Source organism: Panthera uncia, chromosome B1 (assembly GCF_023721935.1).
Source record: "Panthera uncia isolate 11264 chromosome B1, Puncia_PCG_1.0, whole genome shotgun sequence".
NCBI classification, from domain to species: Eukaryota; Metazoa; Chordata; class Mammalia; order Carnivora; family Felidae; genus Panthera; species Panthera uncia.
The window spans coordinates 118,662,265-118,688,871 of NC_064811.1; the positions used below are offsets into that span (position 1 = coordinate 118,662,265).

Here is a 26,607-nt window from a genome sequence, read left to right on the forward strand (position 1 = left end):
TGTATATATATATATATATATATATATATATATATATATGGGCTTAGACTATATGGGAAAAGGCTCTTGCCGTGTTGAGATCAATTAACAATAAAATATAAATTTACCTTTTCAGGAGAAATGTAAATATGAAGGCAGACCATCGTGACATTATTTATTAGAAGACTGTGGTAACGGTCTGCTGAATTAAAACCCACAAGGCCCGATGACTGCCATTAGGAATATAATAGGAAGTGAGTCACCCAGAGAGGTCAACCATATCAGACCTTCTCTAGTTCTACAACATTTCTGGTTCCTGTCAGTTGATAAAAAACAATCTTGTTTTGCTAGAAGTATTTAATTTTAAGTATCCGATAATGTCCAAACGAATAAAGATTTAAGTTCTTTTTGAGAAGGTATTTTTTTATATGGTGTGGACTCTGTGGCCAATACGTGTTTCTCATTAGACAACTGACTTTGCGTGTGATCTTGGGCAAAACACTTTACATCCCTAGACTTCGTTTCCTTTTTTTAAAAAATTATATATTGAGACAGACATTCCTTAGGTTTCTTCTGAATCTAAAAGATGCTAATTCTATGATATGCTACTCCAAAAGATAAGATTAAGGATAAGAGAGATCTACACTCAACATGAAAAGATACAGAAAGGGTTGGTGAAAGGAAAATTGTATATATAATACATCCATTCAGGAGATAAATTTTTAATCTATATTTTGAATTAAATGGAATGTTAGAAAGTCTGTCCTCAAATGACTTTATTTTAAACATGCGTGACTGATCTGAAGTTAGACCAGCATTTAGTTGAATATCTCAGCCACTCGAACATTTGCTATTATTTTTAGCTGTGCGATGAAGGATTGTTTAAAACACTCCTGAGACATCTTCCCAAGAGACATTAATTTATCTTTCTTAATTCCTAAAAATTCCTTTTAATAGCAAAGTAGAGCAAATTACTCTATTGTTCTAAGGGGGGGGGGCAAAGAAAGTTTAAGAAAAAAATGGACTTCCTTACTAGTAAAAACAGATTTCCTTTCATTTACTTCAATTTATTTTTAGTTCTCAAGATGTCACTGAAACAATCAGATATCCAGATCCCCAGGCCAACAATGTTTCAGAGACAGCCATTGTGGTGGACTGGAAGTGAGGAAGAGCTTTTATCTGCTTTATATACTATTAATATGTTATACCATTGCATATGATTTCTCTGGAAGACAAAGTCCTGCTGCTTTAGCAAGTCAGGAATACATCTATCTAGAATCCAAAGGCTTGACAAGATACTTAACATACTTTCTTTAAAGCAGGTTTCTTAAGGGGATCAGTAGAATCCCCTAAGAGTTTCTGGGAAACTGAATGGCATTGAAAATTATGGGGCTATTTTTTGTCCTCAAAGTCTTGCATGAGTATTTATTTACCTCCTGTAAGACATGTTATTTTATAATAATTTAATCTTCTTTTCATTTCACTCTTCATGGCATTAGGTTGATTTTGTTAATTATGCATATAGGTAGGTTGCATTACATCTGAATTTTATTTCAGTATAGTAAATCAGGTATTCCAAAATAGCAGTTATAGAAAGGTTGAGAAGCGCTAATTAAAATAAAATCATTATAGGGGTTGTGTATCATTGGCATGTGTTTAACATAGGCAGTCTAATTTCTGGCACCATATAGAAGTTTGAGTTCTAGAAGATGAAGAGTTAACAAGACCTCATCTAGCAGAAAACATTATTCTCCCTGAAAGGAGAACCCTTCATGTTCTATATATAGGAATCAATACTTACCCAGAAAACACTAATGATCTCCCATATTGTAGCAAGAGAACATTCTCCTTAAGTCAGGTAAGAGGACAATAAAAGCTGTACACTTTTTAACAGTATTCAGTGTCAATCCATTTTTAAAAACACGTACACCATGATCTTATTTAGATATCAGAGACTTGAATGGTTAAATTGAGAAATGGATGGAAACTTGTAGTGAAGATGTAACATCTCTTCTATTTGTTCCATTTTCTTTTCAGCAATGGACAAGCCGGCTGGTTTCAGCTAGCCTTACTCTTCATCCACTTTGAGTTCTGGTTTGGAGCTATAACATCACAGTGTATAAATCTAATTACAGGTCTTAGTTGGCGAATTCAAAGTAGGCCTGATTATTTTTAGACTAATTTTAAAATGGCACTTTAACAAAAAATATTAAAACTTCACATATTCCTATTAATTTGATTTTCTCACTTTGTGCCAGGAACCCCGGCCAAGAAACCAACAGGCAGGCAAATCAAAATATTTCTTAGCTACACTGCATTCCAAGATTATCTACTCCATGCCAAATCCTATTGCCCATTCTTACCTATCACATCCCCCAAGGGAAGCACTTCAACTAACATGATCATTTGTTTTAGGTTTGCTTCTAAATTAAAAAGGCATCTAGTTCCCCCTATAGAGTAGCTATTGTTAAATAATCTGAGTCTTTATTTATAGCTGGTTATTTATCTCTAAATAACCATGAAAAGAAAAAGACAGAAAATCATAGAATCAAAGACACTTGTTTGACATGAAAGAGTTTCCAGTAAGTGCATAATTTAGGTCTTTTTATTTAACGAGTTACCTGCAAGCTAGTTACAAACTGAATTCTCTCTCTCTGTCTCTCTCTCTCAGCATATTTGTATTAATTATTTTTATTATAGAAGTGTTAGTTTACCAAACACAGTTCTAGAATTTGGCTGCCAAAACCAGAAATGTCCTCTCAACTATCTTCCTATTCCCACTTCCCATGCATCTCATTGGGTTTTAGGCTTAGAACTTGAGAGAGGTTCTCGAACCATGAGCGCAAACAAGAGCTGACAGAGGTGGCCATGATTCTCTTCCCCCACTCATGGTACATTTTAGAACTCTAGTGGCTGTCATACTACCAGGTATGCTTTGACATATATCCACAATACAAAGGTAAGCCTGATACTCTTTTCAGCTATCCACAAGAATCATAAAATCCAAGTATCATTTACTTTTTAGTAAATTCTCTTGAACAAATCTCTTCTCAGGAGCCAAGGGGAATAATTCTGTCCAGCCCCAAGGCTATACATTTATATGGAAAGTTTGCTGAGCTGACTGAGTTTTCATTTAACTCTATACACAATGTATGTAATTATATTGTTGCATCAGGTTGCATGCATAAAATCTCACTTTCCTATAGTTTTACTCAGTATACGCTTGAATTGACTGTAATTACATGGTGCTTTAAACAGCCTAAAGCACACGTTTATGTTAGCATCAGTTTTTCTAAACTCTGTACAGTCTTTTAATGAGCCATGGATATGAAGTCAATATCCTTTCCTAGTACAGGCATTATACCCCTATTATCATATAAAGAAGAGAAACATCCTGTTCAGGGCAACTGATTCCACTTAACCTGAGGATGCCAGGACCCAGTCTTAAACATGGAATAATCTACTGAACCAAACCAGACTTTATGAAATTCTAAGTGCAGTTTAATAGTGATATAAAGGGCATTGTAAGCAAGTGTGACTCTTTCTTCTCCTCTGCTATGGGTGCTAATTAATTAGCTGCCCTTGACTAACTGGATAAAACTGAAGAAAAAAGAGAATAAATAGGCAGGAACAGTCAGGTGTCTAAACCTTAAAATGAAAGAGTACATTTAAAAATGTCATTAATTTTGGCATTAAAGCAAACATCTGGAAAATAGAAGCCAAAAAAAAAGGAAAAAAAAGAAAAGAGATAGAAGAAAAAAATGAAAGGCTTTTCAAGCAGGTGGATGAATGCATAAGCCAACGAAATGAAGGCTGTTAATGATGAGGGAAAAAAAGACAGTAGGGGTAGATTTATAGCAGAAGGCAAAGACGGTTGATTTGTTCTAATGTCATTTTTAATCTGCCTTGAAATTTCTTAAAATGTAACATAATAAATTGTATTGTATGGCATTTTAGTGCTCCGTGTGCATTCAATCTTAATAAAGATGGCTGGCAGATATTGCTGTCTATGCTTTACAATATTTCATAATGTATAATTACCCCAAATCCACGCAGAAACAACTCAAAAGTTCAGTCATGAAGAGCACTATTTTTTTTCTGCCCAGTGTGCAATTTGCTCTTAATGTATACCTTTGGGAGGTTTTGTATCTTCCATTGTTCCAGTGCTCTGTGAGATTTAGCCTCATCCTTGAAGCAATATCTGTAGTAAAATTATTTCATCTATTTCTGACATTTGAAAACAAATGTTCTAATGATGTGGAAAATTATTTTATAAGAAGTTCATTTATTCTATCAATTTCCACAACTTCTCTATTTTTTGACACATCCCCCCACCCCCGCCCAGAGAGAATATTTAATGGAATTCTTTGACAGGAGTCTCCTTCTCTTTCCCTCTCTCACTCTCTCTCTCTGTCTGTTCCTTTTGGTTATAAAACAGCACTTACCTAATTAAACCTTGAACAGAGATTGTAAAAAACAAAAACAAAAGGCAACATCTTAAAAATCTGAAATGTTTTTTTTGAAGTTTCTGTCTTTAATGTCAATAAAATAATAAACATTAGAAAAGAAGATATATTTCTACAATACACATCAAATATGATAATATTTAAAAATTAAATTACATCGCTGATAAAATAATCGCAATATTATACAGCAATATATACAATATCATCACTAATTCACCCATAATAATTCTTACCTAAAACACACGGGGTCACTTTTGTTGAAAGACATGAGTGAAATGGTCTACAGAGCAGACTCATAGGAAGAATTTGAGCAGCCAGATAATTGGGTTATTACGATGACACTTTCTTATGTATCACTGTTGTAACTTCCTCATCTAACTAACCAGGATTCAAGGAAAGATGAAAGTTCAACTTTGCAATAATTTATAGAATAAAATAGTGACTTCTTTTATTGGATAAAATAAAGTTAAAGGTAGATTAACCAAAATAAATAATATAGCTTAATTAAGAAAATGAACACTAATTTTATATTATGTGTTGTCAGTATTTTAAATTATCTTAATGTACAAATGTGTACAAATTATTTTCATCTACTCTGTCACAACTGTATTCAGACAAAATAATCAACTAACCTTATCATGGAGTAACTATTACGTAGGCAAAAACAAGATTTGGAAGACGAAATAAATTCTTAACGTACAGAAATATTATACCAGCGCATACTGAAATATTGCTTTCATGCAATGCATGAAATCCAAGGAAGTACAAGTTTACGACAATTTTATGTTATTGTAATTTTTAGTTGAAAGCAAATAATAACACAAGGTTGCCTCTAAATTTTGTGTACATTTTAAATATTTAATATTTGTTTTAGAACAAAATGTATTGCCTTGCTTCTATATGAAGTCTACCTTTCCTCCCAACAGCACCTACTATTTCTTGTCCACAGAAATGGGAATAAATAGTTGTTAGATGAATTAAATTGTATACATAAACATCTTTGTTAAGAAAATGTCATCACCTGTAGTTCCTAGAGCTGTTCCAATCCACCTACATTTATAAAAGAGGTTCCAATCCACGAAGGTTCAAAGAGATGTCAAACTCTAGGTTCCCCAACCAAATGTAGAAGTTTCAAGATAAACTGAGATTCATCAACATCAATAGTTCATTACTTAACTTGTCTACCTTTCTCAGGGATAAAAAGTAGTGTTACTATTAATATTTTATGGTTTGTCCTTGCATTTTTGTTAAAATTATTTTGAAGGTTATTTAAGATAAAAAAAATTAATTTTGTACTTTTACCATTATTATTGAGATATTTGCAAAGGCCTCAAATTAAAACACTGAAAAACTGACAATAAATTTGGGCATCATTTATAAGAATAATTTTTCTATAAGACCGAATCCAGAGCATTGGAGGTCAGGACATCTTGAAGTTCAGCACAGCATAATCCAAACAAATATCTTCTTACTAATTTATCAGTAATACTCTACATCTGATTAAATAAAACATAGGTAACTTCTATAACAATAGTGATGGTTCACTCACTGATAATTTTTGGCTTCCATGCTTCGTCCCATGCCTAACATTAAGGCAGCTATTAGAGTTCTAACCAATACTGCACAGTTGAACACCTTTAGAATAACCTTGTTGATGTTTCCCTTTAGTTCTGAGAAAGCTGACAGTGTCCCTTCCTGTGTTGAGAAGAGACAGATTCTTTAGCACAGAAATTTCATGCTGCTGTGTAAAACAAAATGTGTGCAGCAAGAACACCTGATCCCATGGATTTGCTTTATGCAACCAAATTCTCCATGTGCACTAGGAACAGGGTTGAGGTTGGATGGGGACAGGTCAATTTCACTGTTGCACACTTTGGAGCCCAAGATAGAAGAAAAAAAGACTCTCCCTATCCCCACTTTAAAACACTATTACTTTTTTCCTTACATGTATCAGTATCTTTTATTTGACATTTGAAGCCTGGAGCCACATCTGTGAAGAGGCACTGGGTACTGATTGGTATTTAAACATGTTGGATGATAATGGGTTTTGCAGCATTTCTCTTTGCGAGTGCTGAGAATAACTCATATATATATATATATATATATATATATATATATATATATGGAGAGAGAGAGAGGGATTAAGTATAGTAAGTATATATATATAATTTTATACACACACACACACACACACATATATATATATTATCTTCACTCTGTCCTTATGTTGCATGCCATTTCATGGCTATGAGAATTTTAAGATAATTAAAGCTCATTAGAAGCACTTTTTTGCAGATTAGATAGGGACAGATAGGAAATTAAAAAGCCAATATAAAGAAGGAATAAAAAATGATATGCTGCTTTAAAACGTTTTCTTTTAACTGAAAACACACACACACACACACACACACACACACACACACACACACCAGTCTTCTGAGGCTGAAACAAAGCCTTTTCTTTGAGTATACCAATTTGAATTGGTGAACCACACTGTTTTTCTTAAATAAAATGCAACCTTGATGCATCATTTCAGCTTGGATCTCTCCAAAGTGAAGCACGCAATAAAGGGCTAAGTCGTCAGGCTTGGAGTGTTCAAATCCTACACATTCCAGTGAAAACACTGGTTCTTAACTAGCTCCTGGGAGGTAATTTCCTAAGCTCTTAGTATAAATATCCTACCTTATATGACTGTCTTTGTATACCTGGGCCCTTGGGCCATGGCATGCAGTTTTTGCTAACAATGCAATATAGTCTCTGCCTCTTTTCTCTCTTTTTCTCACTTGGGGCTCTGGACCACTGTATCACTTGGACATTCAGGAGAGCTAGAGACAGACTAAAGAATTCAGGTCAGTCATGTGGCCCTCCATGCCTATGTGACTGAGGCCCAGTATAAACCTTGGACACCAGGTTCAAGTGAATTTCCATGGTTGGCAAAATGTTGCACATATCACCTACTGCTGCCAGGAGAATTAAGTGTCGTACATATCACCTTACTGTGAAAGGGAAGCTTAAACTCATCCCTGGCCCCTCCTAGGTACTGTCTTAGACACTTTTCACATTTACTGCTCTTAATCTATATCCTTTTGCTGAAATAAACTGCAACTATGAGTATAATAACTTTTCTGAGTTCTGTGAGTCATTCTGCTGATCATCAAATCTGGGGGTGGTCTTGGGAATCCCCAGTACAAAAGTGAGAATTTAAAGATACTTACAAAACAATATAATGTAGAATAAATCTATTTTTTTTAATTCTTGGGGTGCGTGGGTGGCTCAATCAGTTGAGTGTCCAGCTCTTGGTTTCAGCTCAGGTTGTAATCTCATGATTGGTGGGTCCAATCCCCACATGAGGCTCTGCACTGACAGTGTAGAGCCTGCTTGGGATTCTCTGTCTGCCCCCTCCCCACTCATGTTCTCCATAACTCAGAAAATAAATAAATAATTTTTTAAAAAATTATCTATATAAGCTGTCTTCCCACACCAACTTGGCAGTTTTCATTGGCTCTTTCCAAAGATTCAAATTAATTTTAATTAATTTGATTGATTTACGAAAAGACAAAAATTCTCTTCTTCTGCATCCATATTTTAACAATTTTCAATGCCTTAATTTGAGTACTCAGTGATTATTTTCTGAACAAATAGAGTACATAGTCCCTTGAAAAACAAAACAAAACAAAAGGTGTTCTCCCTACAGCATGGGTATAGAGAATATTCCCACAGAGTATTGGTATATGAAGTTAAAAATATCCTCTTCCGGGACACTCTGACTATGGAATTCTGACAGATAGGGAAGTGATAGCTTACATTTTATTGTCAAAAGAAACAGTATTCCGTTTTGGAAGTTTAATATTAAAAAAACACTTACTAGAAAATAACTTTGGTACCTATATGATATCAATCAGTAGGGTTGGAAAGAAGCCAAAAGCAAGAATGGTATTTTAGCTTTTTTGGGTGGCAAGAAAGAATGTATTATACAATAAAGGTATTGCAATGATTATATGTCACATATACGTGATCACACATACATATGTGATAAATGGAAAGTTTCTCAGAATAATTTATCTTTGAGATTTGAGATAGATAATTTTTCTAGATAAATGAAGCAACTCAGCCAAACTTTTCCAAATCATTTTTGTGTTCTCTAGCAATACTTCTCTGAACTTCTAAGTAATATTTAATAGAGTACATGCATATTACATATACAAACAGCCTCTTCCTACATTTAAATGCTATAGTTCTAGAAAAAAAAGACATCTTTCTTCAGTATGTTTTGTTTGTATGTCTCTGGTAGAAGAGGAGATACTGGAAAAGAAATCTATGAAAACTTCTGTAAGGCACTGAGAACACTAAGCAGGACTTCTTGGTAATAGTGTCTTCCAAGGGATGTCAGTAGAACATGTTGTAGAAAAAAAACATACTGTCTACCACTTGAAAATTAACAAGACTACTTCTCAAGTTCCTATGAGACAACCCATGACTACTAACTTGGGGAAAGAAGTTAGGGGAAAGAAACCAGACAAAAGACTTGTCTGGGGAAAGAAACCAGACAAATGAATTTTTCTCAAGTTATTGTGACCCTATGCTGTATTCTCCAGGCTGGGAAAATCTGGGGATATATTAATTACACATGTAAACAAAACAGCAAACTTGAAAACAATCTACTAAGTATTACAACAGGTATAAGTATAGAGTGATTTTAAAAAGGGAGTACCAAAACCTATCTGTGCCAGAGAAAGGGGAGGAAATTTGGTAAAGCTCTACAGGGGAATTGGTCCTTAAGTTGAGTCAGGAAAAGTGAAATAAAAAAGCCAATCACTTCATTATGATTTAGTATATGCCATTAATATTTGATTTCATTTTCCTGAGTGTTGTGACATTATTTTTGAAAAGTTAACTTGATATTTAGCAACAGACATTTCAGCTTCAAATGAAAAGCCAGAAAGTCTTTAATTAAATATACCTTGATCATATTAATCCTACATAAGAAAAAGACACTTCCACATTACTAATTATTTAGCAAAATTTAATCGGGCTAAATTGGCAAAAGACTATAAAAATAAGTTAGCCAGAGTGATAGTACAAACCTCAAAAGGTCCATTCGAAGGCTACATGCTGGTTATATATTAATAAAATGAAATGAATTGAAGAACATACGTGTGACTTTGAACATTTCTAAAATATATTTTAAACTGTTACGGAAAGAGCCTAAATGTCCATCAACTGATGAATAGATAAAGAAGTTGTGGTTTATATATACAATGGAATACTACTTGGCAATGACAAAGAATGAAATATGGCCTTTTGTAGCAACGTGGATGGAACTGGAGAGTGTTATGCTAAGTGAAATAAGTAATACAGAGAAAGACAGATGCCATATGTTTTCACTCTCATGTGGATCCTGAGAAACTTAGCAGAAGAGCATGGGTGAGGGGAAGGGAGAAAAAAAAAAGTTACAGAGAGGGAAGGAGGCAAACCATGAGAGACTCTTAAAAACTGAGAATAAACTGAGGGTTGATGGGGGGGTAAGAGGGAAGGGAAAGTGGTTGATGGGCATTGAGGAGGGCACCTCTTAGATGAGCACTGAGTGTTGTATGGAAACCAATTTGCCAATAAATTTCATATTAAAAATATAAATAAATAAAATGATGGAAGTGTTCTAATAAGTGGATACTTATTTTCTCTGACATTATTCCCTGATTCAGACTTAAGTATGTCTTCCAAAATTCTGCAAGGTATAACAGTCAGCAATGTATCAAAGGAAGGCTGCAGGTTCAGATATGCCACTAACTAATTATACAAGCCATAGAAATATTACTTAATAAGCAGAAGCTGACTTTTGCCAATACAGTCTTATATACTTGCCTGAGACAAGGAAATGTATAGTACTTTACAAGAAGAACATTTGAATATTTACCATTTTATAGATCCTTCTTGACTGAGAAGAGGAAAAAAAAAAGGCCAATTGCACTTTGGAAAATTCCCTCATTGGGGAGACACTTTTAGTAAATAATATTTCAAAGACTGTTCAAGGGCGAAAAAATGTTTTATAAACAATAAATATTTTAGTGACTTCCACAGTGAAAATTTCATAGAATGGCTTTTTGATGTAGTCTACTTTCATTCTGCTAAAATTCCACTATCTGCAACCATTTCTAAAAATACAAATGATCAAGAGTTTCCCTACCAAGCTAAAGTTATCTTTAAACTCTCACATCAGTTATACTTTCTCTAGAACCAAATAGGTTTCTAGGTGCAAATTTATCCACAGCATTAAAAAAAAACATTTATCAAACAAATGACTTAAATAGGTGAGTCTATAAAAATTATCTACTTCTACATATAACAATAAATTAACTGCATAAAATGTATGAGCCATAAATACATATTTGCTTTTAAGTACTGGATTATTGCAGTTAATAACAAACTACAAGGCACAGGTTTATAAATCCAGAAGGCATATTTTCAACATTGGGTATAACTGACCCCCCCCAAGCTGTTGATCAGATTTTCCAAACTCTAGAATCAGGTTAGAATTGAGATTAAAATGCTTCCAACACACTAAGACTGTGGTTTCTACTCCCAAGATAGTCCATTAGCATTTGTGAAATTCTCTAGAATTCTAGAGTTAAATGTTTAAGTGGTATAAGTTAAGATTCCAGTTATTAATTAACAGAAAGTGAAAGTTAAGACAATTTTAGGGAAGAAATGACAAAGTCACCAATCATAGGTTAAGATCCCTGAGTAGGGAGAAATTCTGATTACCTTGGTTGCCAACTTGAATAAGCAATATATAGTTGTGTTTTGGGTCAAAGTCCAGTTGGCTCTATGTGTGAACTGCCCTGACACTCAGTGGTCAGAATTCACAATGAAAGCTGGAGTACAGGTGGGGTCAAAGAACCACAGGGACGCTTTGAGTAATAAACACAGGGCAACAATGTCATCACACCATTTTCATACAAAGGGAAGATCCATGATTCCCAAACTACTATTCACCTTTGATAATTCCGATCAGCCACTCTGAATTTCGGTATAGTATCCAATGTGCTTTAAAGTGTATAACATGCCCGAAAAACAACTTCAGTTACAAATTACTTTTGTTTATTCTTGGGTTTCATATGCAATTTAAAATTTGGAAAAATAAGCTTTTGTCAAGAGAAAATAACTCCAACAGAAAGAAGATTATGTGTCTCCTTTACCTCCACTCTCTAGAAATTAGAAAGCAGGCCATCCAAACCAAAAATTGAAGAGCAGAATATATCCATTTTATAGGAGAAAGAGGATTATGACCAAGACTTATTAAGAATAAAGAAGTTTGGGGAGCCTAGGTGGCTCAGTGGGTTAAGTGCCCAATTCTTGATTTCAGCTCAGGTCATGATCTCACAAACTGTGAGATTGAGCCCCATGTTGGGCTCTGCACTGACAGTGAGGAGCCTGCTTGAGATTCTCTCTCTCCCTCTCTCTCTGCCCCTTCCCCACTCGCGTGCAACTGCACATGCTCTTTCTCTTTCTCTCAAAATAAATAAACAAACATCAAAAAAGTTTTAATAAAAAAATGAACAAAGTAATTTTGGGGTGCCTGGGTGGCTCAGTCAGTTAACTGTCCAAATCCTGATTTCAGCTCAGGTCATGATCTCATGGTTCATGGGCTCCAGCCCCATGTCAGGCTCCATACTGACAGCACAGAGCCTGCTTGGGGTCCTCTCTCTCCCTCTCTCCCTGCCTTTCCTCCACTTGCTCTCTCTCTCTCTCTTTCCAAATAAAAAAATAAACTAAAAAAAAAAAAAGAGTAAAGTAGTTTCAAAGACAAGAATGCAGATGTATGGCAGGGTTTTCTTTTCTACTCACTGGAAACAGTGATGGTTTCAGGAGAAAAAAAAATCCTCAGGATTCTTGAAAAACCTGGGAAGGAACAAAGAGTTTTGCTAAAATAAAATGGGGGATTTTATTTTTATTGAAAGCTTATGAGTGCTGAGAGTTACTAATAAAGAATATCAAATAGACAAAGATGTGAAACTGACCCACTGACAAGGAATCAAGAATGTGTTCCAGGGCAGAGAACTGGGAGGATTATGCCAAAGGATGCATGAGATTAGAAACAGTATTTGATTATTTTTACTAATTAATTTTCAGTTCATTTCAAAAGGGCTTCAGAGGACTTTCTAAAATAGCTACAATACCAAAGCACAAAATTAATGAATGAAAAAAAATTGAGAAAAAGAGACAGTAACCATTGAAATTTCAATAAGGATCTGATTGGGGTTCATATACAGAAATAGATACACAGAAGTTCTTCTAGAGTTGCTTGAGCTGGGAAGCAAATTCAGCTTTCATTTTTCCAGGACTCAAAGAAAAACAAGACACAGGGACAGAGAGTTTGCTAGCTAATTCTTTCTCTTATTCAGTCATCCTTCCTTAGGAACACCCTTGAAGGGAAAATAGAAACTATGCACTTGTTCATGCAGTGCGAGCCATGAGAGTTCTGCAGAGAAGAGCCAGGCCAGGAGATGACAGCTGGAAACAGAAAGAAAGCATGGAGCTGGGCCATGGGCTTGTTAGGCCACATTTAAATTGCTAGGAATAGAAAACACAGTCCTGGTGACTATGAATATTGGGGATGATATTTGCTGAGACATTCCCAACAGTGTGGGATGCTGTGGGACTCTTGGTCACCACACACATACCCTGGGTCCCACACTTCCAATCCCTGTCAGGCTCAGGCACCAGCTCTACTGCCAGGGTAACATTTTCCTTGTCCCCATACCAGTCTTTGTTTTGTCCCTCCTTTATCCTTCATTTTTCTCTCACCACCCAGCTCTTTCTACCCTGTCCCATAAAACCCTATCCCACCATGACAGACTTGACTGAATTGCACTCTGTGCCTCTTTCTCTCAAAGAAACAACTCTTGCCTGACAGTACAGTCTGCCCTGCTCATTCTCCTATGACCCATGGCTCATGGATAGATACCAAAGCTGCACTGAGCCTTCTTCTACAGACACCTGCCCCTTTCAGAGCATCATTGTTTTCTTATCTTACAGTATTTAAAAAAAATTGTCTTCAAACAGAAGAGACTCATAAATATGGAGAACAAACTGAGGGGTGCTGGAGGAGTTGTGGGAGGGGGATGGACATTAAGGAAATTCCTGAAATCATAGTTTCACTATATGCTAACTAATTTGGATGTAAATTTAAAAAAAATTGTCTTCAAGGGGTGCCTGGGTGGCAAAGTTGCTTAAGCATCTGACTCTTGATTTCAGCTCAGGTCATGATCTCACAGTTCGTGAGATCAAGCCCTGCATCAGGCTCTGTGCTGATGGCATGGAGCCTGTTTGGGATTCTCTCTCACCTTCTCTCTCTTCCTACCCCACTCACTCTCTCTCTCTTTCAAACTAAGTAAATAAACTTAAAAACTGTTTGTCTTCAAAACACTTTCCAGATTCATTTCATCACCAGAATGAACTCTATAATAACTACTAAGTCATCCTCTTTAGTAGCTAACTGAAAGTCATTTCCTGTATTATTTGTTTTCTTCGTAAATACTGAAATGAGAGCAAAATTTTGACAGTAAACACCACAAGACTATGTAAAATTTCCTAAATACACTATGATATTTCTTAACATGTGACTCTGCACATGTTCTTTTTTTCTGGAAAGTCTTCCCATATTTTTATCTGGAAAATACACTTCCGTCATGACTCAGCCAGGAGACTTTCATTTCTGGGAGATGTCCTGAGCCATCTCAGGAAGCCAATGGTCCTTTCTTGTGTCACTGTTGTATACTCTATATTCACTGAAGGAAATGAATCTTCCAGATATGTACTAGTAGAAATGAATCTCTCACATATATGCTAATGGAAATGAATTTCTCACATATATGCTAATGGACACGAATCTCTCACAGCAACTAGTTACATGTTTGTTTGTCTTCTGAGAAGAAAGACTAGTACCCAGGTCCAAGGGACATTCCAAGAATATTGGTAGACAATAAATACTTGTGAACTGAATGAAATTTTCTGAAATTGCAATCTCTTATTCAAATAACATGTTAAGAGTGCTTTCAACAAGTAGGGCCAAGCTGCCTGTGATAATCTATTTGGTTAGGTTTAAACCAAGAAATTATAAATCCTTCATTAGAATTACCCAGACTCTGTTTCAGAATCATTTTGGAACAAAAAAGTCCACAAAATGTCTGAAGGGGTGGTTAAATTTCTCTACTCAATGGTATTATTTCTCAAGCTCTGTGATACTACTTTAAAAAGTAGCCCAAGCTGATGGTATAGAATGAGCTGCAATACAATTTACATTCTAAAGCATTAAAAAAAAAGCCTCACAGTTGTTAGAGATAAATATCTGTGGGTAAACAAATTCTGCTTTACATAAATGCATATATTGATGTACAGCTAAGTAATTCTTTAGAAAATAGTATTTTAACTTCCCTCCTTCCTAACAGAACTAAATTCACAAGTAAGTACTCAATTCTGGTTTCATGCAATTTTAAAAATCAAACAAACTTTCCTTACCTTGCAAAAATAGATAGGTAGAAATACACAGATGATTAGATAGATAGATAGATAGATAGATAGATAAATGGCAACTACCATCTGCATAACAAAATGAATAGACATTTACATATTCAATAACCTTTTCCATCATACACTATCTGCTATACCACTTTGGAGTTTTATTAAAAAAGTGAATGACATACTCAGCTCTGTATTGCTGATAAGAGATCTAGTCACCATCAGCACCATGCCTTCAAGTTAGGATCTGGTTCTTAATATCCTTTTAAGACACAATAGGGAATCTTTTATTGATCCATTATTATTTGGCTCAGGTGTGTTACAAAGCATGAAGAAACTACCTAAGTGCTTGAGCCAACAAGGTGTCATGCAGGATAGGAAGGATGCTATGGAGTATCTTGGCCTAAATATAACGTGGAGAAAAATGTTTCAGAGGTAATTTTTGTTCTTTGGGGCCAGAAAAAAAAATATTCACCATATAAAACAAATAATACAAAAAGTGCAGTGAGGAAAAGAAATACAAGGACAGAAAGACATATTTAAAAATTAATATAACAGCCTTTTAATTTCAACTTTCCATTCCTCAATTTCTTCAGTGGTTTTATCTGTTGTCTTCCCCCCCCCCCCTCTTATGCATCAGCTGCCCATAGGAGACTTGGCAGTCTTCAAAATTTTCTTCACTTAAAAAGACTAGGTTAGGGGCTTACTGTGCTCTTGATTTAGTGTCAATTTAACACTGAAACAATCTTGAAAGAAGCCTGCTCCCCTGCAGGGAGCTGCTGGAGAATTGGCAAAAAGGACCAGAGAAGGAACTGTAAATGCTGGCCTCCTATTCTTCCTAGAGTGCCTCCCTTGGTGCCTTCAACTTCATTAGAAAAGCCAATTTAGACTTTTTAAATGGCTCCCAATACTGACTTTTCTATACCAGTGAATAGTGAAATTGACCTCTTTGCAAAGCACAGCAAGGGCTTAGAAATTAGTCTAGAAGACCCCCAGCACCTCCCTCCTCACCCACCTCCAGAAACCAGGAACTATGGGCTCAGGTCCTTTTCCCTGGAACCTATTTTTATGAAGCCTACCCAAAAACTGTTTCTAGCCAACAACTGGCCTCTTTTTTGCACCGTTTTTCCAATTCTGCATATAATTCTCAGCTATCATAAAGCATACAATCCTGTGATGACCAGCGGACCTGTGGGACCTGACAGAGCTAAGGACTCATCAGGAACCATCTGTTTAGATCCATCACTATGAGACTAGGAAGCTCTAAGAGCACCTCTGCCCTTCAATGCGTATCATTTCCTTCTCATCTTAACATTATCTTTAGCTGTAACTGTCACCACATTTTCTAGCGAATTCTAAAAGCCCAGTGTGAAAAAAACTCAAAGGGAAATGATAGCCCTTCTGACACCAAAACAAGAATGTGATTTTGAAGCGGTTTGAAAAAAAGAGCAGTGGGTCCAAAATGCCTAAAAAGGGCAGGCTTTTTGTTGTTGTTAATTTTAGTTTCTCAGGATCCACATAATAAAGCATATGCCACAAGGTCCATGTTTAGAAAACAGACGCTACTGGAAAAAATTTCCCCTGATTAATACTTTAATAGTCAAAGTGTACCTTTAATAAGGTCAAACAGTGATATAAATTTATTGGAATCAGGCAGGTGTAAGAAGACCGCTGAAGAAAATGTCAGGGCAAATACCTGGATCTAAAATCATTCATAAGATGGCACCTACTTATCCATTGACAATCTAGATATAGAAATAACACAATTACAGCACCCTAGTTACCTGTTTTAGAGAACTGCAATTTATTCTATGACTCCTGTGTATACTGTCTGCAGTCTCTCTTCTCTATACTTCTATGTTTCCAATCAGGAAACAGGTGGATACTTCTCAAAAACAAATTCCCTAAACTATTAACCTTGGATTACAAGACTCCTTTGTTCATGCCTTCCCTTCAAGGAGCTCTGTGGAAGCTCTAAGAAAGACACAAGAGAGAACCAGAAGGCTTGAGTTCCACTTCTGACTCTGCCACTCAACCACAGTCAGGCAGACCTTCACTTTTCTGGGCCCCATCTCCTCTGAAATGAAGGAGCTGGATTAGATAACCTGAGCACCCCCTTTTGACTTAAAATCTATGAAGAATTACTCAGTGTTCTCAAAACAGATTAATACTGAGCCTTCACACAAGAAAAGAACCTTACGGACCATATGAAATGATTCCTCTGTTCCATTACAGATTTCTGTTCAGAAGCCACAGATGGAACAAATCAGGTTGGGATCTCAGCTGCCTTATCACTACTTTAAATAGATTACTACTTTAAATAGATTACTAGAAACAAACAAATAAGAGAGGAGTACCTGGTGGATCAGTCCGTTAAGCCTCCAACTTCAGCTCAGGTCATGATCTCATAGTTCATGAGTTCAAGCCCTGGTCAGGCTCTGTGCTGACAGCTCAGAGCCTAAAGCCTGCTTTGGATTCTATGTCTCCCTCTCTCTCTGTCTCCCCGCCCCTCCCCCGACCCCCACTGCTACCTCTCTGTCTCTCTCTCTCTCTCTCAAAAATAAACATTAAAAAAAATACTGAAAGAGAAATAAATATTGAAGGCAAAAAATAATACAGAATATTAATAGAAAGTATCCCTCCCATCATTTCATAATTCATTCCCTTCCATTAGCCAACAAGACTTACATTGAGCTTAAAAATATTCTTAGATTAAATTTACCAAAATATTCTTGTTAAATTAGTTTACATTAAATTAAATTAGTTAACATTCTTGAAAAATACATTTGCTTTTTACTAAATGTACAGGGATACCAGCTAAAGTCCCTCAGGAAAATATTTTCCTCTAGCAGGAGACAAAACTTAAAAACCAACCACTTTCTTCTTTAAAATCCACATTTCACTATAGGTCCAGTTACAACATAGAGTATTTGCAGGTTGGTTGTGGTAGGGGATGGGGGGTGGGTAGGTAATTTGCAAAAATTACAATACAATTCATTGTACCTAGGACACCTTCTTGATCATCTACTTTTACTTTATTTTTTTTTTTAGTGTTAAACAATACCTATGTGTGGGGTAAAAAAGAAATTATAAAATTATCTATAAATTGTACAAAGCAATAACTGGAAAAATCCATTATGGAGATATCAAAATCACTGACCCTATTCCAAGATTATACAAGGATGTAAAGTTCTGAAATCGAAGTCTAGCAATGAACCAGGAGACTGAGGAGTCCCAAACATGGAGCTAATTCTGAAATATCCCTGCCAAATTTGAAGCATGTGTTCTGTTATCCAGGAAGTCCAAATGAATTTCTTAAACTGAATAACTATTTTGTTTCCCTAAAAATGATTTTTAAATTAATACATTGAGATAAATTTTAATAATCCTAAAATGATTTTCCCATGCAAAAGATCTGAATGTCTTAGTTCTTAATGTGTTTTTTTTAAGCAAAGGATCAAGTATAATGCAGCTGTCACTTTCCTTCTATAATTTTCTATAAATTAGTAGTTCATTTTTAAAATACTATGCATAAGTCTATGATTGGAAATAACTAGTTAAGGGAAAAATAAGATGTTGCATTGTGTTGTTAGCAGCATGCCTCAAAGGCAAGAACCTATCTAACACATATGATTTAATAACTTGTGCAGCAGAATTTAAATCAGTTATTTAAAGTTTATTAGGACTGCTCCAGTGCTACAACGAGCAGAGCACTAAGTTATCCATCCATAATCCAACTACTACCAAATCTTAACTGTCAGGCATAGGTCTTAGTAGTGACATACATATCATGCATACAAATTATGCCAATGTCCTTACCAGGATGTTGGATTTCAAGGGACAGGATGATCCAGAAAGAACTTAAGCTCAGACACTTTCAGTCAGTCCAGAGATCAAGTTTCAGGCAAGCAAGCTGGGACCATGAGAATTAGACAAGTGCCCCAAGAGGTCAGAAAGCCACAAGAGAAACTCACAAGGGATCCTCATGCAACAGCCAAGCTCATTCCATGACTGTGCCAGGTGGCTTGAGGATACAATTATGAAACATGGCTTCCACCCTCATAGAGCATAAAATCTAGATGAGGGAACAAAGCATACTCACTTATCACTGCAAGGCAGTAACTGACCCAATGTCTAACTTTGTTGCACAAACAATCCCTTTCCCCACCTTGTACTAATTTCTACCTCCTGCACAAACTACATGGTCAGTGTCTACCCAGGTTCATCACTTATTTCACTGCTTACACCTGAACTGTCTTATCCTGGCACCAGCGGCATCTATTCAACTCCTCTATTGCTGTCTTATCATCAGCTACTACTTATGAAACTCTGAACATTTCAGAATGAGGCACTCCACAGTCATCCACTTCTGCACCTCTCAGTTCACCAACCCCTTTGCTAGCCAGCCAGTTGAGAAGCCTAGTGAGGGGGCAAATTGGATATCATTGGTGTTATCATCAACTTACGCCAACACCATCAGCCTCACTCCTGGAAAAACTGCCTAAATTTATGGAGCTGTCATTAATAAAAAAGCACAATTCTTGTATCAATTGTGAAACTGAATTATATATATTAGCATATAAATCAAAATAATACTCTAACAGAATAGGTAAGCCAAGTTTATTGCTTCTGGCTGTAGGTTTTAATTACATGATAATGTTCTGTTCATCTTTTCTTAGAAATCCAATCCAATTAGATAAAACTATCAAACTCAACTGAAAAAGCTTTGAACAACATATTCTTAGAAAGCTTTACTACATGATTAAATGACAAAAGCTTAGGGCTTTTCATTACTTTATGTAATCAGACCATATCCTGGGAAACTATAAGAAAAACGGGAGACAAAGGTGAGAAGATGTGTGAGAAGTGGAAGGAAACACAGTCTTCAGAAGTTCCCAGTATCATGAGTTAAACACATTTGGATCCCCAAACTGTTGCTCAGATCTCTTGGCATGGGTAAATGTTCTTATATAGGAATAAGACATTACAAATCATTTTCTAGACACTGAATTAAATGCTGCATTCATATATAAATAACAACATCCTTATCAGGTAAATTCAGAATTTCAATGTTTCCATTTGGGAATTTCAAATTCCCAGAATAAAGAATGTTTAACAAAATAAAAGAGTTTTATAACTTAGGACTAAGTTCCCAGAATGTTACACATGTTGGAATTTAAAAAGATAATAGTGCACGATGATTGTTAAAATTCTCATCTGTATATAAAATTCTCAGGCTAACCTACAGAGTGGGAGAAAATATTTGCAAGCCACATATCTAATAAGGGGTTAATATCCAAAATATATAAAGAGCTCATTGAACTCAATAGCAAAGAAAAATAATTCAATTTAAAATTAGGCAAAGGACATTTTTCCAAAGAAGACAAACAAGTGGCCAACAGGTACATGAAAAGGTGTTCATCATCACTACTTAGAAATGCAAATCAAAACCATAATGAGATATCACCTCATACCTGTTAGGATGGCTATTATAGAAAAAAAATTAATAATAAGAGATAACAAATGTTGGCCAGAATATAGAGGAAAATAGAACCCTTGTGAACTGTTAGTGGGAACGTAAATTGGTACAACCATTATGAAAATCAATATGGCAGTTCCTCAACAAAAGATTAAAAATGGAACTACCTATGAGCTAGCAATCCCTTTCCTCAGTATATATCTATCTGAAGAAAATGAAATCAGTATCTTAAAGAGATATCTGCTCTCCAATATTCACTGCAACATTATTCATGATAGCCAAGATAAGGAAAACTACATACCCTTTGATGGATGAATGGATAAAGAAAATGTGGTATATACATAATAGAGTCTTATTCAGCCATAAAAAAGGAAGGAAATTCTGCCATTTATGACAATATGGATGAATCTGTGAGCACATTGTGCTAAATGAATAAGCCAGACAAAGATAAATACTGTATGGTATCACAGTATTAAAAAAAAAGCCAATTTCATAGAATAGAAAAGTAGTTGCCAGGGGTTGGGGAAAGGAGGATTTGAGGGAGATCTAGATTAAAGGGTACAAATTTTCAATTGTAAGAAAAATACATCCTGAAGACCTAATGTAAAGCATGGTGACTATAGTTAATAATATGGTATTGTATATTTGAAAGTTGCTGAGAGCAGATCTTAAGTGTCCTTACTACACACACGCACATGCACACACACACATACACACACACACACGCACGCAAAGAAAAATAATTCTTTGTGAGATGATAAATATTTTAATTACCTTGATCTTGGTAATCATCCCATAATATGTACATCTCAAAATGCCACATTGTACACTTTAAATATATACAGTTATATTTGTCAATTATCCCCTGATAATGCTGGAAAATAATACTCATGCTGAAATGAATTGTGTTTTTTTAAAAAATCAAGATAAGCAACCACAGCCATCTCATAAGGGCAACTGTTAGTGTGAACACACCCTGCTAGTTCAAGAAAACAACACTGTTAGAGATCTTACATATTTTTTAATTCCTGATACAAATGTTATTTTGACACATTTCAAGTCAACAAATTTTTCATGAAATATTTTTCATAGAAAAAAGACATAGATGAGCTAAATATTTAAGTATCTTAGCACTGAAAGGATATGTCATCATTTCTCTGTCCAGCATTATTCCTGTCATAATGCTGCCATTTTAATTTCCATAGAGATTGTTCTGCCTCTCCTCTCTCAAAGGATTTTTTCTACTTTAATAGAACCACTCATTTCTATCACCAGACCCTGGATGTCATCATTACCAATATCCAGATTTTTCTGTATCTCAGTTGAAAGCATCTCATTTCCCAATTTTTCTAACTCACTTCCTGTCACCAATTTTTCAGACTTCATCAGGATCTATTGAGTAGTCCAGCTCCTGACCTAAAAATCTCCGTGTAGCCCTTCAGACCTGACACTAGGCAACTGCAAAGGCTTTACTGGCCAGCCTCACAGATGAAGGCTGCTCTCTCCACACCAAGATGTGATGCACAGCTCATGCATGACACTCTCTGAAGGGAGCTGCAGTGAAGGACTCAGGTCTCCAAGCCAGCCATGTTCTTAGACATATCTATATTCTTGGCTCAGCACCTTTATTCCAAGGCTTCTTTATCAGGAACCTTTGGGCTAAGGCCTTCCTCAGGAATCTCTTCCTAGACCTTCTTATTGTGAGGGGGGAAGGGAACCTTGAAGAAGCTTTTCTTCACTCTGACTCAGAACTTTTTAGCTCCTAATCCTTCCTTTTTGCCTTATTCCCTGGGTCCTGGGCCCATAAGACTGCAGTAAACTTTTGTTGGGGATTCCCTCTGCTAGTAAAGCAATTCCTCATATCTCTGTTAATCACTGAACCCTTAGCCAGCATTGTTCATAGGGAAAAATGGAATGGGGATGTCAGCACTTTCTTTGGTTTAGTCTCTTGTTTATACTTATAATCAATAAGTGATTAAAGTCTTGACTGTTAATTTTTATTTTGGCTTATTGTCTTAACCAGCTATTCTGATACCTGGCAGCCCAGCTCAGCTCTCTCCAGCTCAGCTTGGCCTCTGAGATCTACAATCCATTGTACAACCAGTCATCAGCATAGCATATCTTATCTCCTTGTGACCTCGCCTTCCTTCATACTCAGCTCGAATGTCATAGCTGCCGTTTACATTCAGTCTTTTGTTCACATCCCAAACTACCTTGACTCTCTTGCATTTCATCATCTCATTTGAGAAAACCACATACTTGGCAAAACCATCTCCCCACCTATACTCTGTTCTTCTACCTGCGCAGTTGTGAATGTGTCTGGAGAAAAACTCATATCCATGCTGACCAGTGTCACTATATCCATGATCTCTATCCCTGATGGGCTCTTAAGCCCTGGCAATCATACTATACATCCCTGGTACATTCATTCTTCCACATGCCTCAAGAACTATTACCTACCTTTGCCTCCTATTAATGTCTGAAAACTTCTCTTCCATCGCTATGTTTCCTGACAACCTTTCTTCCCATTTCAATAGCAAAATGTAAGTAATCAGAAGGTATACAAGCTCCCATCTCCTATTCCTTTTCTTAACTTCATTTGCATCTGCATATCCTGAGTCTTCCCTATTGCTATGGGTGAACTGTATAAGCTCTTGGCTAACACCAACCCTTTACTCATGCACTAGATCTCAATCCCTCTTGACTACTCAAGGACATCATTCAACATGTCTTTCTTTTCTTTTCTACACAGTTTCTCCCTCCTAACTGTTTTTTCCCCATTAGTATACAAACATGTTGTTATGTTTCTCATCTATAAAACAAATAAAAAATACTTTTTCAGCAACCACCCTCCTTTCTGTCTACCCCTGTATAGTAAAACATCCTGATAGATTTGCCTATACTCTAGGTCCTCAAATTGTCTTTTCCATTCTTCCTTGAAACTGTTCCAGTCAAATTTTGCCTTTATCTGGGTACCTGGGTGGCTCAATCGGTTAAGTGTCCAACTTCAACTCAGGTTATGATCTCACAGTTCATGGGTTCAAACCCTACATCAGGCTCTATGCTGACAGCTCAGAGCCTGAAGCCTGCTTTGGATTATGTGTCCCCCTCTCTCTCTACTCCTACCCCACTTGTACTCCTTCTTTCTCTCTCTTTCAAAAAAAATAAATAAAAACTTAAAAATAAGTAAATAATAAAAAGATTTTGCCTCTATCACTCTATCAAAACTTCTGTTGTCATGTCACCAATGACATACTTATTGTATAATTATGGCCATTCAACCATGATCTAATAACTAATCAGCAAAGTTTCCAGAAATGGAATAGTAATTCACCTTTCTTGTTAAGATAGGATGCAAGGGTGATAGGATGTCTTTAGTCTATGCCCATGGTGATGCCAAGTATTAACTTCTAAAGCCTGAAAGGGGGGAAACCCCTTTGATAAAGGCTCACCAAATGAGGAATCTGACTTTAGTCCATGGGCATTTATATAAATCTTGTACTATTTAAAATGCAATCATCAAGTCATTTTAACTTAAGAAATGAACTCAATGGAGAAGTTGTATGGCTCCTCTTTCCCATAAATGCACAATACTGAGTTAAATATGGTGTTAACAATTCTTCTCTGTGGTATATCTGGTATTCCTTCAGCTCACCTGATAGGGAAGCATATTTCAAAGATGGGACCAGTCAGTCAGATTTCTATAGAACTATATCTCTCTGTGTATTCCCATTGTAAGATAAAGAATTTCTTTTCTTCTAAATACACGTTCAAAATTCTATTAACCCTTTATTTCCTTCCTATAAAAAAATGAAGCACATTCTTATTTAACAAAACAGCTAGCTATTACACTTTTTGCCCAATGTTTTACTCCTTTTTTTTTTTTGCCCTGGGTCATTTGCATGGAACAACAATTTTTGATTCTTGCATTGCAGCAGGTGCTTTTTCCTACCTCAGATTATAATCTTTTCTTAGAATCTTCCTGTGAAATTATCTGTGGTTTTGTGTTTAAGCATCAGTGAAATGTCTTAAAGTTATACTTTTATGCTAATTTTCAATATAAAGACTATCTAGAGCAAGAATACTGAGTTAATACTGTACCTAAATTATTATAAAAATGTTGATAGTGATAAATATTTGTTATTTCAAAACATGTTAAGATTATATATCAGTCAAAGTTACAGACTGAAGACAAAGGAAATTGGCTTTGTTACCTTAAGCCATAATGAAATTTATTAGGGATATTTCAGAGCTGATCAAAGGTAGGAGGGATAGTCTTGGAGAACTGGTGGGAACAAGGGAGCCAGAAGAAAGCAGCAGGAATCACTTAAAAAGTCATACAGTGAGAAAAATCTGGTCTGCAGGCTATTGCTAATGCAACCTCTGCATGAAAGTGTCAGGAAAGTACAGATGACAGCCAATCTATGTCATGATTATCCCCTGACTGTCCTAGGCAAGAAGAGACCATTCTGTTTCCATAATGTTTAGTAGACACCGTCCTAACCAGTGCCTGCACAGTAGGGAGCGCCCTAAAAGAGAGATGGTATGACCAAGAAAAACATGAAGGTCAACTCCAAGCCATCCTTGAAGGAATGTCTCACACATCTGACCACATCAAGGGCAGCCACGTGCCAACAGGTGCAATGAGGAAGAAATGAGCATCCGAAACACCCAGAGAATGAAAAATGGTACCAAGAAGCACTGAGTAGCAAGGACAAAGGTGAGGTTTCAAGGAAAGGAAAGGGGCTTTGCCTACTTGTTCACCAAATATATACTGATGTATGTGAAATTATGGATTTTGTTTTGAACACCAGCTAGAAAGTTACCCTTTCTCCCTACTAGGTGCTTTGTGAATCACTGTGTATATTCAAAGTTCCCAAAAGTCAGGGCTCTCCTCCCTGATGCAGAGAACAGAATCATCTATGCAGAACCTGAAAATCCGCACCATGGGGGATAAGTCCTACTAAGCCCCATCATAATATCCTCTGCATAGGTCGACAGAGAACTACAGTACTTTCTCAAACACGAGTAAATATAAGGAACATCTAGATGTTGTGATAGCTCAACATAAAAATTAACTAAACCAGATCATGTTATTATAAAGGGGCTCCCACTCACACTGAAAATTCACCCGTCAGGTCTATGTTAGGAGTTTGAAAGACCTGTTCACAAGCCTACTTACTGAATATATTCCTGAATTGTAACTCCACCCTTGTCACCTAACATCTTTCACAGCTGTGGCCTCTTTAAGCTTTAGTTTCTTTTTTTTTTTCATTTTATTTAAACACAAACTGAGAAAAGGGAATGGGGGGAGATAAAACCAGGGTGGGGGTGATGAACAGCACACTGAGCATACTTTGAGAGAGCTAATTTTCAGCAATCAATCAGTGGAAGACTTTGGTCTTAAGAATGTTGCTGTAAGAGGGGGAAGATGGCGGTGTAGGAGGACACTGGGCTCACCGCGTCCTGCTGATCACTTAGATTCCACCCACACCTACCTAAATAACCCAGAAAACCACCAGAAGACTAGCAGAACGGATTCTCTGCAGCCAATCGCAGACGAGAGGGCCACGGAAGAGGGTAGGAAGGGCAGAGAGGCTGTGCACGCTACACGGACTGGCAGGAGGGAGTGGGGGCAGAGGGGCAGCCTGCCAGCCAAGCAGAGACCCCGAGTCTGGCTGGCAAAAGCAGAGGGGCTGGACAGAGTGTGTTCAGACAGCAAGCGGGACTTAACATCTGGAAGGCTATAAGTTAACAGCTCTGCTTGGAGAGCAGGAAGGCTGGAGGACAACAGGAGGGAGAGTTGCTAAGACCCAGACGACAGAGCTCAGCTTGGCGGGGAACAAAGGCACTCGCCAACGCCATCTCCCTCGTCCATCCCCCAGCCAAAATCCCAAAGGGAACCAGTTCCTCTCAGGGAACTTGCTTGCAATGCGCAGACATCCAATGCTGTGCTTCTGCGGATCCATCCCTCCAGCGGCAGCGGGTCTGACTCCCTCCCTGTGTCGCAGGGCCCCTCCCAAAGCAGATCACTGAAGGATAAGCTAGCTGAGCTTGCCCCTCCCGCCCTTGTGCACCTTGCCAATCCACCCCAGCTAATACGCCAGATCCCCAGCACCACAAGACTGGCAGTGTGCAAGCAGTCCAGATGGGCCACGCCACCCC

The 26,607-nt window shown here is 36.7% G+C and overlaps 1 protein-coding gene across 2 annotated transcripts in view; it reads right to left on the bottom strand.

Moving 5' to 3' along the window:
* INPP4B (inositol polyphosphate-4-phosphatase type II B) overlaps nucleotides 1-26,607 on the bottom strand; it is a 755,730-nt gene that overhangs the window by 573,772 nt on the left and 155,351 nt on the right. The gene's annotated exons all lie outside the window — the stretch shown is intronic.